General features: G+C 47.7%; 1 protein-coding gene across 4 annotated transcripts in view; it reads right to left on the minus strand.

The window, feature by feature from the left end:
- Nucleotides 1-17,553, minus strand: part of Tet (Ten-Eleven Translocation (TET) family protein) — a 213,772-nt gene that overhangs the window by 142,502 nt on the left and 53,717 nt on the right. Inside the window, exon 1 of one of the 4 annotated variants that reach the window (XM_084588458.1) lies at nt 11,280-11,610. The exons of the other annotated variants lie outside the window; for them this stretch is intronic. The gene's annotated coding sequence lies outside the window, so the exon portion shown is untranslated. Of the gene's footprint in view, nt 1-11,279; nt 11,611-17,553 lie in introns of those variants that run through there. 4 annotated transcript variants of the gene reach the window in all.

Consider the following 17,553-nt stretch of genomic DNA (forward strand, 5'->3'; position numbering starts at 1 on the left):
GGCCGCGTCCGTCCATGAACTCCGGCGTGCGCGCGGATATGCGTGTCAGCGGCACGCAGATGGCGCCGCCACTGACCGCGCCAAGCTAGTCGCCGTGCCACGCGCGGCGGCACTCGTCGGTGCTGCGTGCACTGCTTGCACAGCTGCGAGCGACGGCGTTACTGAGGCACAGCTCGCACCCGTCGGCGGAACTTGCAACGAGAACGTGCTGCCAGTGACCGCGTAGAAGGACCCTCGTGTTCAAGGGGCGCATGCGCAGTTGCCCTGCCCCCGCACTGTGACTCAGCACCGAGGGCGGCGGAGAACATAGCGCCATGCAGAGCACGTCGCTCGCCCACTCGCACGTACTGCAATCAGCGGTCCCCGAGGCCATGCCCGAGGCGTCTGCTGATCGGGTTAGCGCGCGGACCCCGAGGAGGGCGCTCGCGACGGACCTTCCGCGCGTTTGCTCTCCATCCTTCAGGGATGCGGAAAGCTAGCTGACCCCTCGCTCCGACCACAAAGTGCATACTCGCGCCGCGCCGGTGCGCTTTGTCAGCCGCCACGGATTGGCTGGAATGTAGGTACGTCGCAGCGCACTACAACACCCTTGGCATTACACCGAAATAAGTTTTGCCGGTGCCAGTATCAGTTAAGTTGGAAATTGTGAGGTTGACTGGTTTTCCAGTGAATACACGGTAATGTCATATGACATGTTAGGGATGTAGAGAGAAAATTAACAATGTGGACAGCAAAACAAATATGCAAATATAAAACCACACACACAAACACCGATATATATATATATATATATATATATATATATATATATATATATATAATGTGGTTTGGGGGGTTTAACGTCCCACAGCGACTTAAGCTATGAGAGACGCCATAGTGGAGGGCTCCGGAAATTTCGACCACCTGGCGTTCTTTAACGTGCACTGACATTGCACAGCATACGACGCCTTGCTTTACGCCTCCATCGAAAAGCGGCGGCCGCCGAGGCCGGGATTCGATCCCGCACTCTTGGGAACAGTAGTCGAGCGCCGTAACCACCTCAGCGAGGTGTGCGTGTGTGTATATATATATATATATATATATATATATATATATATATATATATATATATATATATATATATTTAAAGGAGCGAACAGTCTACGAGTGCAAGGCAAAGGTTTATTTTATTATTATTATACTGTTGACATTTACAGGAATTTTGTCTTATGGTGATTATTGGAACAACGAGCATTAAATGCAAAGCGGGAGGAAAAACAACGCGCCTATATATATATATATATATATATATATATATATATATATATATATATATATATATATATATATATATATATATATATATATATATATATACATTTCCTCTATTTATTTCCCCTCTCTCTATTTAAATATATATAGGGTTATTCGCTTTCAGGTATTATATATATTTCTTTTTCAAATTCGGGGGTAAAAATCGGGCGCTATTTTTCATCTTTATAATAGGGGAGAAATCGGGTTTTTCGTGGAAACACTCCAAAATTCGGGTTTTATCAGGTTAAATTTGCAAACAAATAATTAATTCCACTTCTCCTAATGTTGGGTAACGATTAGGGTTATGTTTTTGGTTGCTTTCAAGAAAGTGTTTTATAATTGGGCATTTTTGACGTAATTATTGCTTTCAGTGTTGTGCAACGGTCAGTTTTTGGACAAGAAACAATGTATTCACGTGAGCATGGTCATCGACGTTTTACACGCCCTTATTAACATAAAAAATAATCAGCATGCGCAACACTTCGGTTTCCATCCTGTCTGGTCTCTGGAGCTATCTTAGCTGAGAGGAAGTTCGCTCAACGTCACAGCTGGCATTAGCTATAGATACAACGATGTCAGCGCTGCATTTGCTAGCCTGGGGTAGCGCACAGCTGCAACGTTCCAAAAGTCCCTCACTTCAACACTTTCATTTGTGGGGCTTGCTTCCAGCAAGCATTGGTTAAACTCCTCGCGACTCAGCAGGAGCAACGACCGACTCAGCAGCCGCTTCTGGAGTGCAGCTCCATTTTGTGGAGATTTTGGCGCAAAACTGTTCACAACAAGTTTTTACTAATGTGTCACTGCTCTTAGGTAACAGACAAAACACCTTTTGCTCGATCTCTATTACCGATCATCGTGGAAACTCTTAGTCTGTTGTAGCTTGACGTTTACGCGGTGATCGAAGCTTGGAATAAGAAGTTCCAAGCGTCTTCTGGACATTTTAAAGTGGCTTGAGTGTATTCCTCATTAAGACTGCCTCCGCATGAAGAACCTCTTTATCAAAAAGTATCTTTCTGCTTTGCTGCTTTCATACGAGCTTTCAACAAGTTATGTGGGCACAGTTCCAGAAAACGGCAAAAATTGGGCTTTAGGAACAAGCGGGATGCAAAAACAGAGTTAAATCGGGCTTTACTTGAAAAAAAAAAAAAAAAAGAAAAGAAGAAAAAGGAAAGAAAAAATGTGTGTGTGCGCGCTGTTCGTTGAGTTTTTCTGGGTGTCATGCGGTCCTGTGTATGGAATGCAAGACAGGTGACATCCACCTGTTTTGATATTTCGTGGCACACCTAGGGTCTTCTTGTGGGAGCACTTGTCGTCAAGGGCCGCCCGACGGAGGTTCGGCGGCGGCTGTATTGTTGTCGACAGTGCCGCCGCTAAAGGATCCGGTTTCCCCCCTTTTGCCCTTCCTGTCGCCAATGCCTTCTCTGCGCGCAGCTCTTTGCAATAACCGCATTGTTCGAAAGCGCATGTGCCACACATTTTGCAGAAGCATGTCTACGGTGGGCGACGTGTGTGTGGCGCCGAGGGTTGTCTGAGCTGCAGGCAGCGTAAGAGTAAGGACGCTTTATTTTTTTATTTTGTAAACAACCGCTGACCAGAACATCTTGAAGTGACTGGTCCCACTGCATACGTTTGTCTCGTACGCCCATGTGTGGAAAAGAAGATGGGTGCTAGGACGAATATGGGATGACAGCAATGTAGTGACTGCAATGCCGTTTGTTTCCTATTGGTTGCGGTCCCGCTATGGGAGGACAAGGAGGGTTTAAAAGCACGCATCTAGTTTGAGCCGTGGGCTAAATTCATGTGAGCAACGGTTTAGGCAGTGCGTAAATAGTTTTATCCTTCCTGTTTTCATCGTATTTTATTTAATGTAAATAAATAGATAACCTTGCCAGTCCTCAACAAACGTTTGCGAGTAAGAACTACCAAGGTATCACAAACCCCGATTGCGTCATCAACAAGGCATTTTCTCTCCGGGTCACCTGAAGAGGAAACTCAAATATACCATTCCGGTTTCCTGAAGTTCATCTGCTGTCTACCTTTTGCAATCATCTCGCATTCTCAACCGCTTAATGTATTTAGACACCCAGAGGCAGAGCGGGAAAGCACGAAAACCCCCAGACAAATATTCTGTGAGAGAACAATTCTGAGGGCTCCGCAAATTTCGACCACCTGGGGTTCTGTAACGCGCACTGACATCGCATAGCACACGGACGCCTTGCTTTCCGCCGCCAACGAGAAGCGGCCGCCGCAGCCGGGAGTCGATCGCGTATTCTCGGGCACAGAAGCATGGCACAATTAACATTTTGACTATAAAACACATTAGCAGCAGAAATCAACGAAATTACGGTCTCTGATAAATGTTGCTGACTGAGAATAATTAAAGCTCACAACATATTAACAGGGAACTTGTGTATAAACCAGGAATAGATGATATTACAATTTTTGCCAGACCCAAACTAAGGCTGCGAGTGGAACGTTGGATGCACTTGCTCTCAGCATGCGTTTTGACGCTTCTAATTTCTTCGCTGTCAGTAAGTTAATAAAAACGAGAGTTTCCTCGGGCAGAGATTGCATCGGAGAAGCCGGGCCGGACAACGCAAAAGGCAGCCGGGCCTAGGCCGAACGATAATTACGGTCCGGCAATGCTCTAGCAACGACATACATCTTCGTGCGCTTTGTCGGCGCTTTCCATTCCTCGTGTGTGTAGGTTTTCTTTTTGTAATGAAAAAGGCAGGCACAACGACTATTCATCTCAGCAATAATTAAATATATTTTCTTTTTTTAGCCCAGAGTTCATGTGCTTTGACCTAATGACCCTAGGTGGCGCCAACGAGCACACGGTCGCTGACGGGCGCTGCGGCACGGTCAACTGAATTTACCGTGTTCACGCTGTTTACAGAGCACGCAACATCGTGAGCCATCCTGAACACCCCAGCTTAAAGTGTATAATTAAAACCGGTTCTTACTTGCAGAAAATATGATATAGTCATTTTAACACTGTCCTGATGCTTTTTCTAGAACAGCATTTGCAGGTTTATAAGGACTCTATACTTCCTCTCACAAGATGTTTGCAGCAGATGTTTGCAGAGACACCGGGTACAATCAGGCTCATGAGCACTACAATAGGCAATTGCGCTTCTACGCGCCTCTGGCCCCCCAAATTGGAGGGGGCGACAGTAGGAGCACACCTCTTCATTATAGTGCCCAAGGGGGAGAGGCACTTAGGAGCACAATTGCAAGGGCTCCTCCGCCTTTCAGTGCTGCAGATATCTTGGGAGACCAAGTATACAATTTTGGTCCCCTTTTATAGGGGGAAAGAACAGAAAGGTAGAGTAAGAGAGTAGAGGCCAGTCAAGTGTTTCCTTTTCAATACTCGTTCTCTCTCTGGAATAATCTTTGCAAACCCATTATATTTAGTTCCTTGTATACAAGACAAATTACCGGACCACTTGTGGGAAATAATGGAGGGAGTACAGTGTAGGCTTACACAAACACGTGCGTAGCTCCCGCACGTGCTGTACAATGCGATTCACCTCCACATTTCTATGAGTAAGGGATTAAACGAATTAGGAGAAGCAATGAGAAAATACAACCGCCCAAAATAGTTTGCTGAATATGGAGATTTGGACAAAGCGTAATTGCTTCGCACTGCCGCCTCGAAGTTTGAACTGAAGGGAGTGAGTTACCCTTCCGCTGGGACCCGCACAGTGCAGCCTTCAGTGATTGGCCCGCACCTTAGGCAGCGATGAAATGCGGCCTTTTCGTGCATTCAGTGTTCTCAAATTTTTCGGGCCTTCTCTAACGCAAGCCAGCAGTGCTCTTCGCCACTGGTCGAAAATAAACATCACCCGACAATGAAAACGAGTTTTCGCGGAAAAGAAGCGAGAGTGGGGCCAGCGTGGGACGCTTTAGTACGCCCAGGGGCTCGGAAGGGTGCACCACTAAGGAAAATATCCATGGACTGGGCGAATTACCAGCCATGGCACACTCAAGGACAGGAAGAATAGAAGGATCTGCCTGAATTGCAACTTTGAACAGAGCTAACAGGGCACTTAAAGAAAGAAATAAGCTCTAGCGTGTCAAGGAAGGCGCTTCTACGAAGTCACAACCATTATATTGTAGCAGAGATTGCCATCAACCAGACAACAGAAAAGCACGTGGACAGAACCCATGGTAGCATACAAAGGGTCCGTAGAGCACGCCACAGCTTGCGGGGTAGTTAGCAGCGGGCAGAATGGACTTTTCTCAGTAGCGGAAGTAGTCTCATGCCGAGCAAATGCAGTCAAATATCGTCGAGGATTATTTGCACTTGGCAACAAGCGTGTGCCTCTGCTGTCCATAAGAGTAATCACCTGTCCGCGTGTGCGAGTTTTTCCAGTGAAAGCAAATAGCTGCTTTAAAGTTTCGTCTTATTTCTTACTCATGACACTCTGCGAGCGCTATAGACTAGTGTAATTGACTACCTTTGCGGGGCCTAGTAAGTGTGGCTCCTTCGCATATTTCCTGCGAAAGTTCGTTTACAAGGGTGCCGTGCGCCGATTTTGCAGGGCTGGCTTCTCCTAGCCAGTGCAGAGAAGCTCGAGTCATCAGTGCACAACCTTTCGCGCACTTTATTTATCTGTAGTGCGACAAAGGGCCCGAGCATGCATGAGCTAAGGTTAAAGAATATGCCATCACTGCACCGTATTTTTCAGCAGTTCGCATCGGTGATCGGATAAACGTCGTTCCCAGAAAAGCACCCCCCCCCCCCCCCGCGCCCCTTCCCCCTCTCTCATTTCGGCCCGCCATAATCGGCAAAAATGTTAGCAAAGGATGTTTCCCGCATGTGCAGGACGTTACTGGTAAAAGGCCCACTGCACGACGGGGCAAGCGAACACGTCCAACGGCCGTGGAATCGCAAGAGGTCAGTAAGCCAGCACAATGGCACGGTATCCAAGCATGACAGGAAAAGCGCTAAGGAACTTTTCGGCTGCGAACTATATCATTACGAAGTTGAAATAATAAATAGCTCCACGCGAAAAGAAAAAACGACAAATAAAGCCGAAACGCCGGCAAAGAAACACAAGGTGCAGCGAACGCCTCGGCCAGCGAAGCAAACTGACGCGCAAGGTAGCTGCCGTAGTAAGACTGGCGAAGTAGCTAGCTACAGCCGGGAAAGGAGAAAAGCAGTCGGCGGGCGAGAGAGATCTGGCTTCCAGAGGCGGACAAACGATACAGCATTTTCACACTCCTTAAATCGACACTTTAGCTGTTTGCTTGGCCCACCACGGCAGCAGCGTTCCAGGCTGCTACCACGTGCAGAAGAATGCTGCGCGCCAGGTTTTGGAGCACGGCAGCCGACCGGTGGAGAGGGAAGGGCACCGGAGCATTTCGCCGAATCGAGTCGGCCGCAGAGGCGGACATGGCACTCGCGTCGTTACAGAGACTCCCTCACTTTTGTCGCTGCTCTTTTTGTTTTCTCTTTCAACTTCCCTCAGCACGCTGAAAAAAAAAAAAAAAAAAAAAAAAAGTGCACACGCAAAGCAACGTACGACCAGCATTGCATCGTTGCGTGTCTTTACGAAGCGAAGCGTAAGGCAAGGCCGGATCCGGCTTCGCCACAGCAGCCGCCGCGTTGCGCAGACGTTACCGGCGTTTTTCTCAGCGCGGAGCACGCGCGCTACTGTGAATGGAGGACGCGCCGACAACGGTGGACAGTGGTGCCACCACCACTCCTCTTCGAGCTCTGCCAACCTGTCGGTCAAGGAAATTTCAGCGCTGACTGCTGGATTCCCATGCATTCCGCACATCCGCAGGAGTGCATACTCGATGGGAAAGCAGCCCCAGTTTAGGAATGTTAACATGTTCCGCACGTCATTAAACAAAGTCTTAATTCAATAAAGTTTATTCACTCACTCACACTATACGATAGCAGTGCAGGTTATTTCCCGGCGCCCTTCACTGCGGCGTCCCATCTAACTCATCTCGCTATAGGTCGTTAGACCACAGAAACCAAACTATTCAGTCACTTTTCGCTAAAAAAAAAAAAAAAAAAAAAAAAAGTGGCAGAAATCTACAACTTTTACCTCATCACGTAATGATGAAGGCAGCACACCTGTTGCATAGAAAAAGGGACAAACACAAAGCCAACTACATGACGAGACATGATGCAAATGGTAACCAAGGAAAATGAAACAAGTGTCAAATTCCGAAATGAATGTCTAGCGTTTGAAACAATGTTCCAAAGGCTAAGGTGTCAACGTATCTAGATCTGTGCCAACGGCGGTCTGCTTGGCCAGACACGAAACAGGACAATCACAGTGCTGCCTCGCGATTCCTTTGTGCGAACCAGTAGCCGTGTTTACATGAAGGCGACAGTAGCGCATCATCTCTAGCGCTGTGGTGTCGCATATAGAAAGCATTAGTGGCAACAGGTTGGAAATTTTTCGAATTCATTTAATATTTATTTTATACATACCAGAATAAAATTGGAACTGTAATAAATACCTGAACAGCGTATGAAGCGAAATTAAATACTTCTTCGCCTTTGTTTATCCAACCTGAAGGGATTTGAACATCCCGCGCTTTCAGTCCATGGCGCCCGACAACGCTTACTAAGCCTTTCACCTGTTCGATTCCAGAAGCTATCTTAAAATTTGAGGCGTTTTGCCGCCAGAATTGCGTGGTGCGGGCATCTTCAGCCAAATTAACAGCTTCGTTAGCCACTCGTTTGCAGCGAACGCGAGACGCAGTGGAGTGGCAACGACGAATTGCTGGTGAGGCGAGCGGCCGCCGCTTCGCCGGACACCGCCATCTTTTCCGTAATGCGATGCGACCGGGTTTACATGCACGGAGAAAGTCGACTTACCCCTCTCGATCCATCCCTGCCTGGAGCATTAATGCGATATGCTAGTAACCGGGTGCGATGCGCTAGCTGTCGCATTTATGTAAACACGGCTAGTGAGCTTCAAAACTGACGCGTAAGTCTGACTCGCCACAAGCACTTAGATGTCACAATGGATAACAGCCGCAGGGACACAATGTGCACGCGTTTAACTGAAGGAATGACGGTATTTGAAAAAGTAATAGCAACTGACAATAGTGAATGCAAGCTTAAGCCGAATTTCTACCACTCATTGATCTCACGACTCTCGGAACGCCTGCTGTTTGGACTATGGAAAGAGCAAGATCCGTACTCTCGGGGCAGCTATTCGCTGCTGCAGCCAGAGTTCAATACGTCGACGACCTTCGACGATTTGGTAACAAAGACTATGATGTCGCCACGATGTGTCGAACGTCCTTCTCGACCAATTCAGAAGTTTATAAAATAAAGAAACGCAGTAGCAAATACCGAAAAATGCCGAACATTAAAGATGCAAATTGCCAATTTGGCTCATGCAGCACTATAACGCGCCTATTAATGTTGTACGTTATATTATAATTAATAATTTAAGCACAAACCAGAGCTGAACATCTAAAGGATTTTTTTCCCTCAAAGGAAACCCCTACACCCAAGAGCGTTGGCCGATTCTCATTACGTCGTCGCCTACCAGCATGGTGCGGCAGCTGAGAAGGGAGTTACACAGACACACAAAAGAACTCGCCGTAGCCCGAGTCAAGAAAATACGCATCCGATTGCGCATCAAATTTGTGATGCAACCTTACTTTCGAAAGGTGGTCCCATAACCATTTCGCTTAGCATTTAGCCCCCATCTTCCTATTGTCATCCATCCAGTTGGACGTTAGTGTGCGATGGGGATTCGATCCGACGACATGCGCACCCCTGATAGGAGTAGATATCCATTGAGACACCGCGCCATACTCCTGGCCCCCCACAAATGCAGGCAGGAAAAAACTTGAAAACCGAGTTCGCAGAGTAATAGCGGTATCGCCGAGTCTGGACAGAAAAACCGGCGATGCCTGCACCAGCTGCCATGCACAATAACGCACAGCTGAATCAAGTCGCGCTCGGGCAACAGCGGACGACGGTAATCCACCCAGCTAGCGCGTTTATGCTTTCTCGCACAAGACGAGCGTCTTCCTTCGGTGCCAGTTTAGGAACGACCTTGGCGGGTGTAAAAATGGTCGTCTAAATGCAGCGCTTTGGCAGTGCACCCCGGCGCTTTTCACCGGCTGCCAAGTCGGCTGACCTGGCTTTCTCGCTCGGCCGAAACACCTGCCGCCAGACGTCAAGGTATGGGGAGAGAGACCGGCAGTCTTCCTAGCCACGACGACAGCGAAACAAGATTTCACACCCTTTCTCGTCAGCCAGCACAACCGGCATGCATACAAATGATAGAAGCCGCGCAATATGCCGGCGCATTTTTTTTTTTGTTATTATTATTACTAATGTAATTGCCATTCCCAGAGCCACCTACGCCGAAATAAAATGACTGCGACAATTTCGATTCGAAAGAGCTGTCCTGCGGCGTACATCGAAACGGGCAGGACGTAAGGACATGCGCCTTGTGCAAAAACAGAGCGTCAACGTGATACGAAGTTTGCCGCGGCAATCGCTGCACCGCGTATACACTTTAGCGAGCATTTTACACCTGCCTTCTTCCCTATGCTAAGATGCCCTACCTATGAGTGTACACGCCACCTGCGAGCGTTCTGACATGACTTTGCGCCCTGTGTAGAAACCCCGCGTAACGTACGACAGCTGACTGGGCCACGTCAATACAGGCGTTTATCGTGACGAAAGAGGCAGCAATTAGCAGTGCGGATTGCCTACATTTGGAGTTAGACAATTATTTCCTGTTATCTTGCTTTGTGATGATTCCATGAAAACTACTGGTACTGGAGGTCAACGTCCTGCTAACCAGTCCAGCTTATGCCCAGGGCTCTCTCTTGCGCTAGCATCCGGCGCATTCGAGAGTTTACTATATGTCACGTTGCGGTAAGGCACCGAAATGTAAAAGGAAAACGATGGCAGCAGGGCGGAGACCAGTGAGCATTATGCAGATATTGTGACATTTCTTCCAAAGAGGCGACCATTTTCCCGCCCTCAACGACGCCCGAAATGCTTCGCTATCCATTAACGAGTCCGCCATTATGCCGCCAGGTCTGCACACTCGTCATACAGCTCCTGCCACGTGGCACACGTGGATATCTGCTAGTTCATGAACTTGGAAATGTACGGAGTACGAATGGGGTCGTGGCAGTTATATCCCTGCAGAGTAGGCATTATTTTTTACTTGTGAGCTGTTGACTCTCCAACTCTTCTTCAAAGGATGACAGTTCTCCAACACGCTGGTTTACGCTGACACCAACAGCTTCCACAATTCCAAACAAGCAGGTAAATAAGGAGCAGCAGCTCAGTTTGCGCCTGAAAAACTGGAAATTCCCTGAATATTCAAGCAACTAGTCCACATATGGAATGAAATGGTACGTTGATGGCAGGTAACGCTGACATATATGCCTTTCAATGACAAACATTACTGTAACAGCCAGACCCCACTACCTGAACGCAGTATCGAGAGCTAACTGTAGCTAGGACCACGTGCTTGAGATTTCCATGCAGTGTTAAGTGAGAGAAGGCATGCAAACATGCGGGCAAACAGACGCCGTTCACCATACACTGCCATAATTCGGAAAACACGCGCACACAAACAGGCATCGGAAGAATTCCAGCTTCTGTGAACGGTCAAGCACTCCGCGTACATTTTCACAGCACAGTAAAAACAATACATCCGTAGAGTGAGGCAGCATGCCCGCGGCTTTCGCGCGAAGCGTGCCTCCTTCGTTGCATTGCGCAGATCATGTCTCGAACTAATCTCTGCGCAAAGAAACCAAAAAAGGCACGCTTCAAACGCCGACGTGATGCGATAATCGCTGCACGGAGAGGAGGTGATCATGCAAGGCGCGAGTAACACCGCGTCATCGTGACGCTGCGCGCACAGATGCGTCGTCGCGCACCGCGTTCGGGACGAGTGCCGGCCGGCATGTCCGCATGTGACGGTCACGGGCAGGCCGCCATGTGCGCCACTACAACCGGTGCGACTCACCTGCGTCACAGAACTATCCGCCGGGGAACTGGCCGGCGTCCGCCATAGCGGTCGCGTGGCTTCGACGATGGAAAACCGGCAGGACGTCCCGGAGCGTGTGTCAAGCCCCAATGGTGAAAACTGTGCACATCGCACGACGAGGAACCCCTAACAACGCGACGACGCTATCGCACACGCGTGTCCACACGGGCCGCTGTCGACGACGCTGGGGCAACAAAGGAGGCAACTGGCGGAGGCAAGAAGAGCGCCAGAGCAGCGGCGGGGCCGTCCAGCGCGAGAGGGAGAAGGGCGCGTTGTGGGCCCGCTCCTCTCGTGACTCTCGAGCGCGCGTTTCGGGGCGAGGGATTGCAAACAACGCGGGAAAGAAGGTAGCCACCTCCTCTCCTACCGAGAGACGACCCCCGCCGCCGAAAAGCGGTTCGCGTACTCCCGGTCAGAGGGCGCCCCCATTGGAACTCTTCGGTCGCTGTCGCGTGATTCGCACCCTTCCTTGACCTCGGTGCCAAACTTTCGCCTTCGCTGGTGGCGTCTCGCGCACCTTGTACAAGCGCACACCGCTCTGCGATCGGGCTGGTGGGTGCTGGTTCGTCTTAGCACTCCAACGGCCACAGTTGCTCGTTCAACATAGCCGCCACCCAACCCACCAGGACTTCGCCCACTTTAACCCACAGAAATATATATATATATATATATATATATATATATATATATATATATATATATATATATATATATATATATATATTTCAGGGAAGGCGGTCAGCTGTTTTCAAATAAGGGCTTTTTAACAAGACATGTCTTCTGCAGCCCTATTATAGATTTTTGTTGGGCTGTTGGTAATCCGTTGAGACAGGTAGCAGTGGCGCTAATGCGGACAGAAAGAAAGAGGCGAACTAAACGCTGTATTCGACTTCTTGCTGTTCGCCTGTGCTACTAGTACCTGTCTCAATAACACCAGTGCTGGCGGCCATCAGAAAAATGATCACGGATAGTAACTATTAATATAGTTAACCAAATTCTGATAAATAACTTCTTAGCTATTACAGTTAAGTACCTGGTTTGAATTACAGACCTCTACCCGGCCGTCATCAATTACCATGTCAGTTTTTAGAATTAAGAAAACGCAATTTCTCTCGGCGCTGTGGTTCAACACATTTTGGCTATCTCGCGTCAATATCAGCAATATCGAAAATTTTACCCGCGCTCTAATAACCACTGCAGCGCTCAATGAGTTGTCTCGCCTAAGCTGCGGTGCTCGCTGCAATGCGGGACGGAGAAAGCAGGAGACACCCGTCACGCCGCTTATGAGGAACGTCGTCGGGGTGGGATCGGGCAATCAAAAACCCCGAAGGTTCTTAGCGTGCACTAAAACCAGAAAGGCTGCACGTGCTTTTTCACGAAACGACGACCCTTGATAGTAGGCCCTCGGAAATGCAGGCATTGCATTGTCCCCGCCTCCTCTAGCTTGCCTCAAGAGAGAAAACTGCCCCATATTCGCCAGCGTTCAGTTGTCATGGAATAAGTTGAGCAAATGCTGGGCAAGGTCCCTTACATCAGATGACTCAGGCGTCTCCCTGCACAGACTCGACTACTTGGAAAATAAGTCCACCCCAATATTATGAACAAATTTCTGCTGAAAATACGCGAGCGAGCCTCGGTAAGCCGTCCCGTCAAACTTGTTTCGCCTGGCGGCCGGTGGAGGGGTGCGCTACTAGGAAGAAGGTCCATTTCAGAACGGCCAGTGAGACAGCGTAGGGATTTATAACAAAGTCGACCGTAATTATCCACGGAATAACAGCGACGACGTAACCCGTGGAAGTAACCTGGTCACCAATTTCAAGCACCTCGCCAATCGCTCCACTGGCAGGGCTTTCGTCGTCGGTAATAAATGTCCCCAAGAGGTGCCTACTTCAGCTCTTCTCCTGCGGAAGCTTATTCAAGTTACGTAGTGAATATGTACCTATAAGAAAAAAAGTAGGAAAATTACTTTCTAATATTTTATCCTTCAATCACAAAATGATTACAGTATATATATATATATATATATATATATATATATATAGAGAGAGAGAGAGAGAGAGAGAGAGAGAGAGAGAGATATGCACTCGGATAGATCCTGCAAGACAAAAAGTGATTAGAAATCCGCCCTACAACGTCGGCGCTAAAGCGGCAATATCGCCCACTGTTCTCGACGACATTCGTGCCTGGCGTCTCTCGTGGTCAGTTCTCCGGCGAAACGAGGAGATTCGGCTGCATGCCCTGCGACGTCGCCATTGTGCGTAGATCCCCCGGAGGTCAGCTTTTTCTGTAGCGCCTATAAGAAGATAAGCCTCTGCTGTTCGGCGCAGCCATTCCATGGGGTTCGCTAGGCACATTCGTGCAAACGCGCGCGGGGGCGAGGAGGCGCGAAGCTTTCCTTTCAAATGCAAAGGCAGGGCCGAGCCACTCCCGATTATGCCACTGGTCGGCAAGGCCCAGAGGAGAAGGAAGAAGGGGACCCGAGGGAGGGAAAGGGCAGACGGAAAACCTGTTCTCCGTGGTCCTTCCTATCTTCATTTTTTTTTTTTCTTCTGCCCTTTTGAGTTTCTCGGTGGGTTCGACAGTACTGCCGCTGCTGGGCTCACCGGCGAAGGTTAGCAGTGGTTTCCAGTAGTAACAAGTTAGCGCAAAATAAACACAACAGAGGCAGAGGCCAGGCACAAATGTTGAGAAACGAGTGAGCGGCATTGTTACCGAAGAAAATGCTCCAACTAGCCCAGCAACAAGTTTTACTCAAGTTTCCAGTCGTCGAAGCCGTCCGTACGCGCTGCGTCAGCGCGGGACCAGTTTTGGGCAGCCCGCTGCCCCCTCCCTCCCTGTCTCCTTGCGCGCTCCTTTCCGTCCCCTGATCTCCTCTCCTGTTGCTTTTCAACCAAACGAACCCCGCGACGAGGGGATCACTTGGAAAACAAGACCAGGAATGCTGCACATCGGAGCACGTAATTCCGACAAAGGGTCTTTCCACACGAAACGTCCCAGACGCCAAAGCGAACAGGACAAGTTCTATTTCCCTCGAGGAGAATGTTTTGCTCTCGTAAGTTCTCTTCGGATTTTCCGCGAAGAAGCGAAATTTGACTGAAGGCGAATTATTGTTTCAGAATATTTTACTTCCACTGTTCTCTCCATGAACGGAATAATAAATTTTCGAGTTTTTTTGGTTTACTAAACATTAAAAAGATGAGGCGCTTTTGGAAATTCTTTACATTTTATGCGGTAATGTTTCAGACGAAACTTTTTTTTTTTTCTGATTTTACGTTTCGCTGTAATTCATGAAAAAGTCTTATACTGCTAATTAGACGAGACACTTTTCAAAACAATATGTTCCAATCCTGCCAAAAAGTGATCTTTTTTTTTTTTTTCATTGTTTTCATTTCAAGATATTTCAGATGGCTCATCAAACACATCATCGGTCAGCCTTTCATGCAGGAGATTTTATGCGAGGAAATTTTGTTCTTGAACAAAAACTTCTTGAACCGCTGCTAATAAGAGGAGAACAAGAATTTATTAGCAGCATAAGATTTCCTCGCGACTTCGGACCGCCAAAGCATATTGGGCACTGTCGGCGGCACACTGAAATTTGGCAAATCAGCAAGCTTGCGAAAGCCATATGATTACGGCCATAAATCAGAAGGGGGGCGTTTGCCTCGGCCAGAAATGATACACATAACTATAGTAATCTCGCTGCCGAGTTCTAAAATATATATGAAACAAAATAGCTGGCTTTCCACTTTGCCATGGCATCGCAGTCATAGGAATGCGACAGTTCATCCAATTCGGACCCACAACAATTTCAAGGGTTCATGCTGAGATCGCACAGTCTTCAAACACTCAAAAAATTTAACTGAAGAAACGGGCATAAACTCTTACGCGACACTAACGATTGAAGCGTTTAAAAGTTGAACATTTGTGAATAATTGATTTGGCTTGATTTATGGGTTTGAACGTCCCAAAGCGACTGCGGCTGTCAGAGTAGTGGACGGTTCCGAAAATTTCGACCACCTGGGGTTTCCTAACGTGCACTGCCATCGCGCGCAGAGCACGTGGGCGTCTTGCTTTTCGCGCCTAGCGAAAAGCAGCCTCCGCGGCCGGTATTCGATCCCGCATCCTTTGGGCCCAGTAGTCGAGCGCCCTAATCACTGCGCCACTGCGGCGGGATGCCTAGATGAGAACAGGAAAGTGCAGGAGACAAAATTTTGAAAATACATCCAGTATGTATGCAATAACAGCTTGCTATAAGGGTCCGGAAACTCTCTGAAGCACTGTCTGTAAAAGCTGTCATAGAGGAGGGGAATCCTTCAGCTGCCGCGTCAGATAAAATGAAGCAAAGTTGCTCCCCAATTGCCGATTCTAAAGGCTCACGCCGATTCTGTGTCGACACGCCTCAGCGTCCGAGCTCCCGTATCGCTATCTATGCATTTATACTGATGGGAAGCGCCACAGCCACAAGTTCGCTTCGTAAAGCTCCAGAGTGCTTATGCGGATCAGAAAAAGAGGCGGCGGTATGTGCATGTTATGCAATGAAGTCGCAGTTCGGCAATAACTGCCGGTGTGGTTGGTTATGGGTATCAAAAAACATTTTCGCATGAAAAAATATTTATTCACTAGAATATGAACTAGATTAGAAGCTAAAATGTTTACATGTGTAATGAGCTATCTGAAGTATTTTTACCTGGAAGCCCTTTTGTTTCCTATTAGGCCGGAATATAAGAAAAAATACTTTTTTCGAAGTTTGGAACGTATTGTTTTCAAAAATACTTAGGTTAACAATTGAGAATTATTTTTGCAAAACTGCAGCAGCATGTAAAAGCTTGAAAAGTTCGATTTGGCTGAACCACTGCGGAGGGTAATGTAAAAAGTGACAGAAACGACACATTTTTGCCCTTATACTGAAGGAACAAGACGCGAACGGATTTTTTTTTTTCTCTTTTTTTTTTTTACATTCAGTCATTTATGGAATTCATCAAAGAACAACACCAACCGAAATATAATAAAATAATATTTCTCATTGCACCGTTTTACACACTTATGATTTAAAATCTTTGCCTTGAACCAAACTCGCCTCTTCTAGGACACTTCAAAGAGCGCTTATGTGGGCACAAATTTTCCTTGAGAACAATATTTTTACTTAAAACTGTTCAGTGTTCACACATAGTCCCATTCGACTGAGTGGGTCAAGGAAATAACTCAAGCTAATGACATTCGAGTGGAAATTAAGAAGAAATGGGCATGGGTAGGGCATATAGTGCGAACACAGGATAACCGATGGTTAAGTGTAACCATTTGGATTCCAAGCGAAGGAAAGCGTTGCAAGGGGCGGCAGAAAGTCAGGCGGGCAGGTTAAGAAGTTTGCAGGAGTCAAGCGGATGCAGCTAGTAGAGTACCGGGTTAATTGGATGAAAATGGGAGAGGTTTTCGCACAGTCACATCCAACACGCCCATTTTCTTTTTCCTACAAACATTCGGCGGTGATCACGTTTCGGTTGTGGAACGTATCGCATGGAATGACCCCCCCCCCCCCCCCCCCCATTGGACAGAATGCGGGCACAAGAAGCGAATACGCAGAAAGCCGGGAGAACGAATGTGCAAGCGCCTTTCAGTTGTCTTGCCAACATTTCAGCCTTATTTCCTATTTTCAGCATGGGCGCAACACCTATTGTTGATGGCAATGCTGGCGGGCGCAGACCACTTGTACTTAGAGTGGCAAATTCATTTTCGACCGCAAAATGGAATGCGACTAAACATGACGCGCCAAAGCTGGCAGGCGAAGCAGACAAAAAAGAAAGTATATGAAAGCAGTTTCGAGTATGCGGAGCTGAAAATCGTTCCCCTGGACGTCGAAAGTGGCAAAGTAGATGGATGCAAGCTTCGTGAAAACAGGACAGGGCCTGGATGTTGTAGGTCAAATGGCCAGAAAATGGTTGCCCACAGGGTGGCGGCTGCTTCTTACTTCCGTCCGTCAGGAAAATAAGTATATATAATAAAGGCACGTTATTTATGAGTACTCAAAAGATATTCAGGCATTTTTCGAACGTGTTCGTGACGATGGACTGCCTTTTTAAAAGCTCACAGGGGGTTCGCATGAAACCGACAAACCTCGAGTCAGGTCCCCTTTTAAAAGGAAAGGGCAAAAACGCAGAGGAAGAGAGTAGCAGACCGCACTAAAAAAATTTTGTTGAAAAATGCAGAAAATTTCTGGCAGCTGTCCTGCCAGAAATTTTCTGTTCTGCTATGTTTT

This window comes from Amblyomma maculatum, chromosome 1, assembly GCF_055883805.1.
Source record: "Amblyomma maculatum isolate TAMU_Amacu chromosome 1, ASM5588380v1, whole genome shotgun sequence".
Lineage (NCBI taxonomy): Eukaryota > Metazoa > Arthropoda > Arachnida > Ixodida > Ixodidae > Amblyomma > Amblyomma maculatum.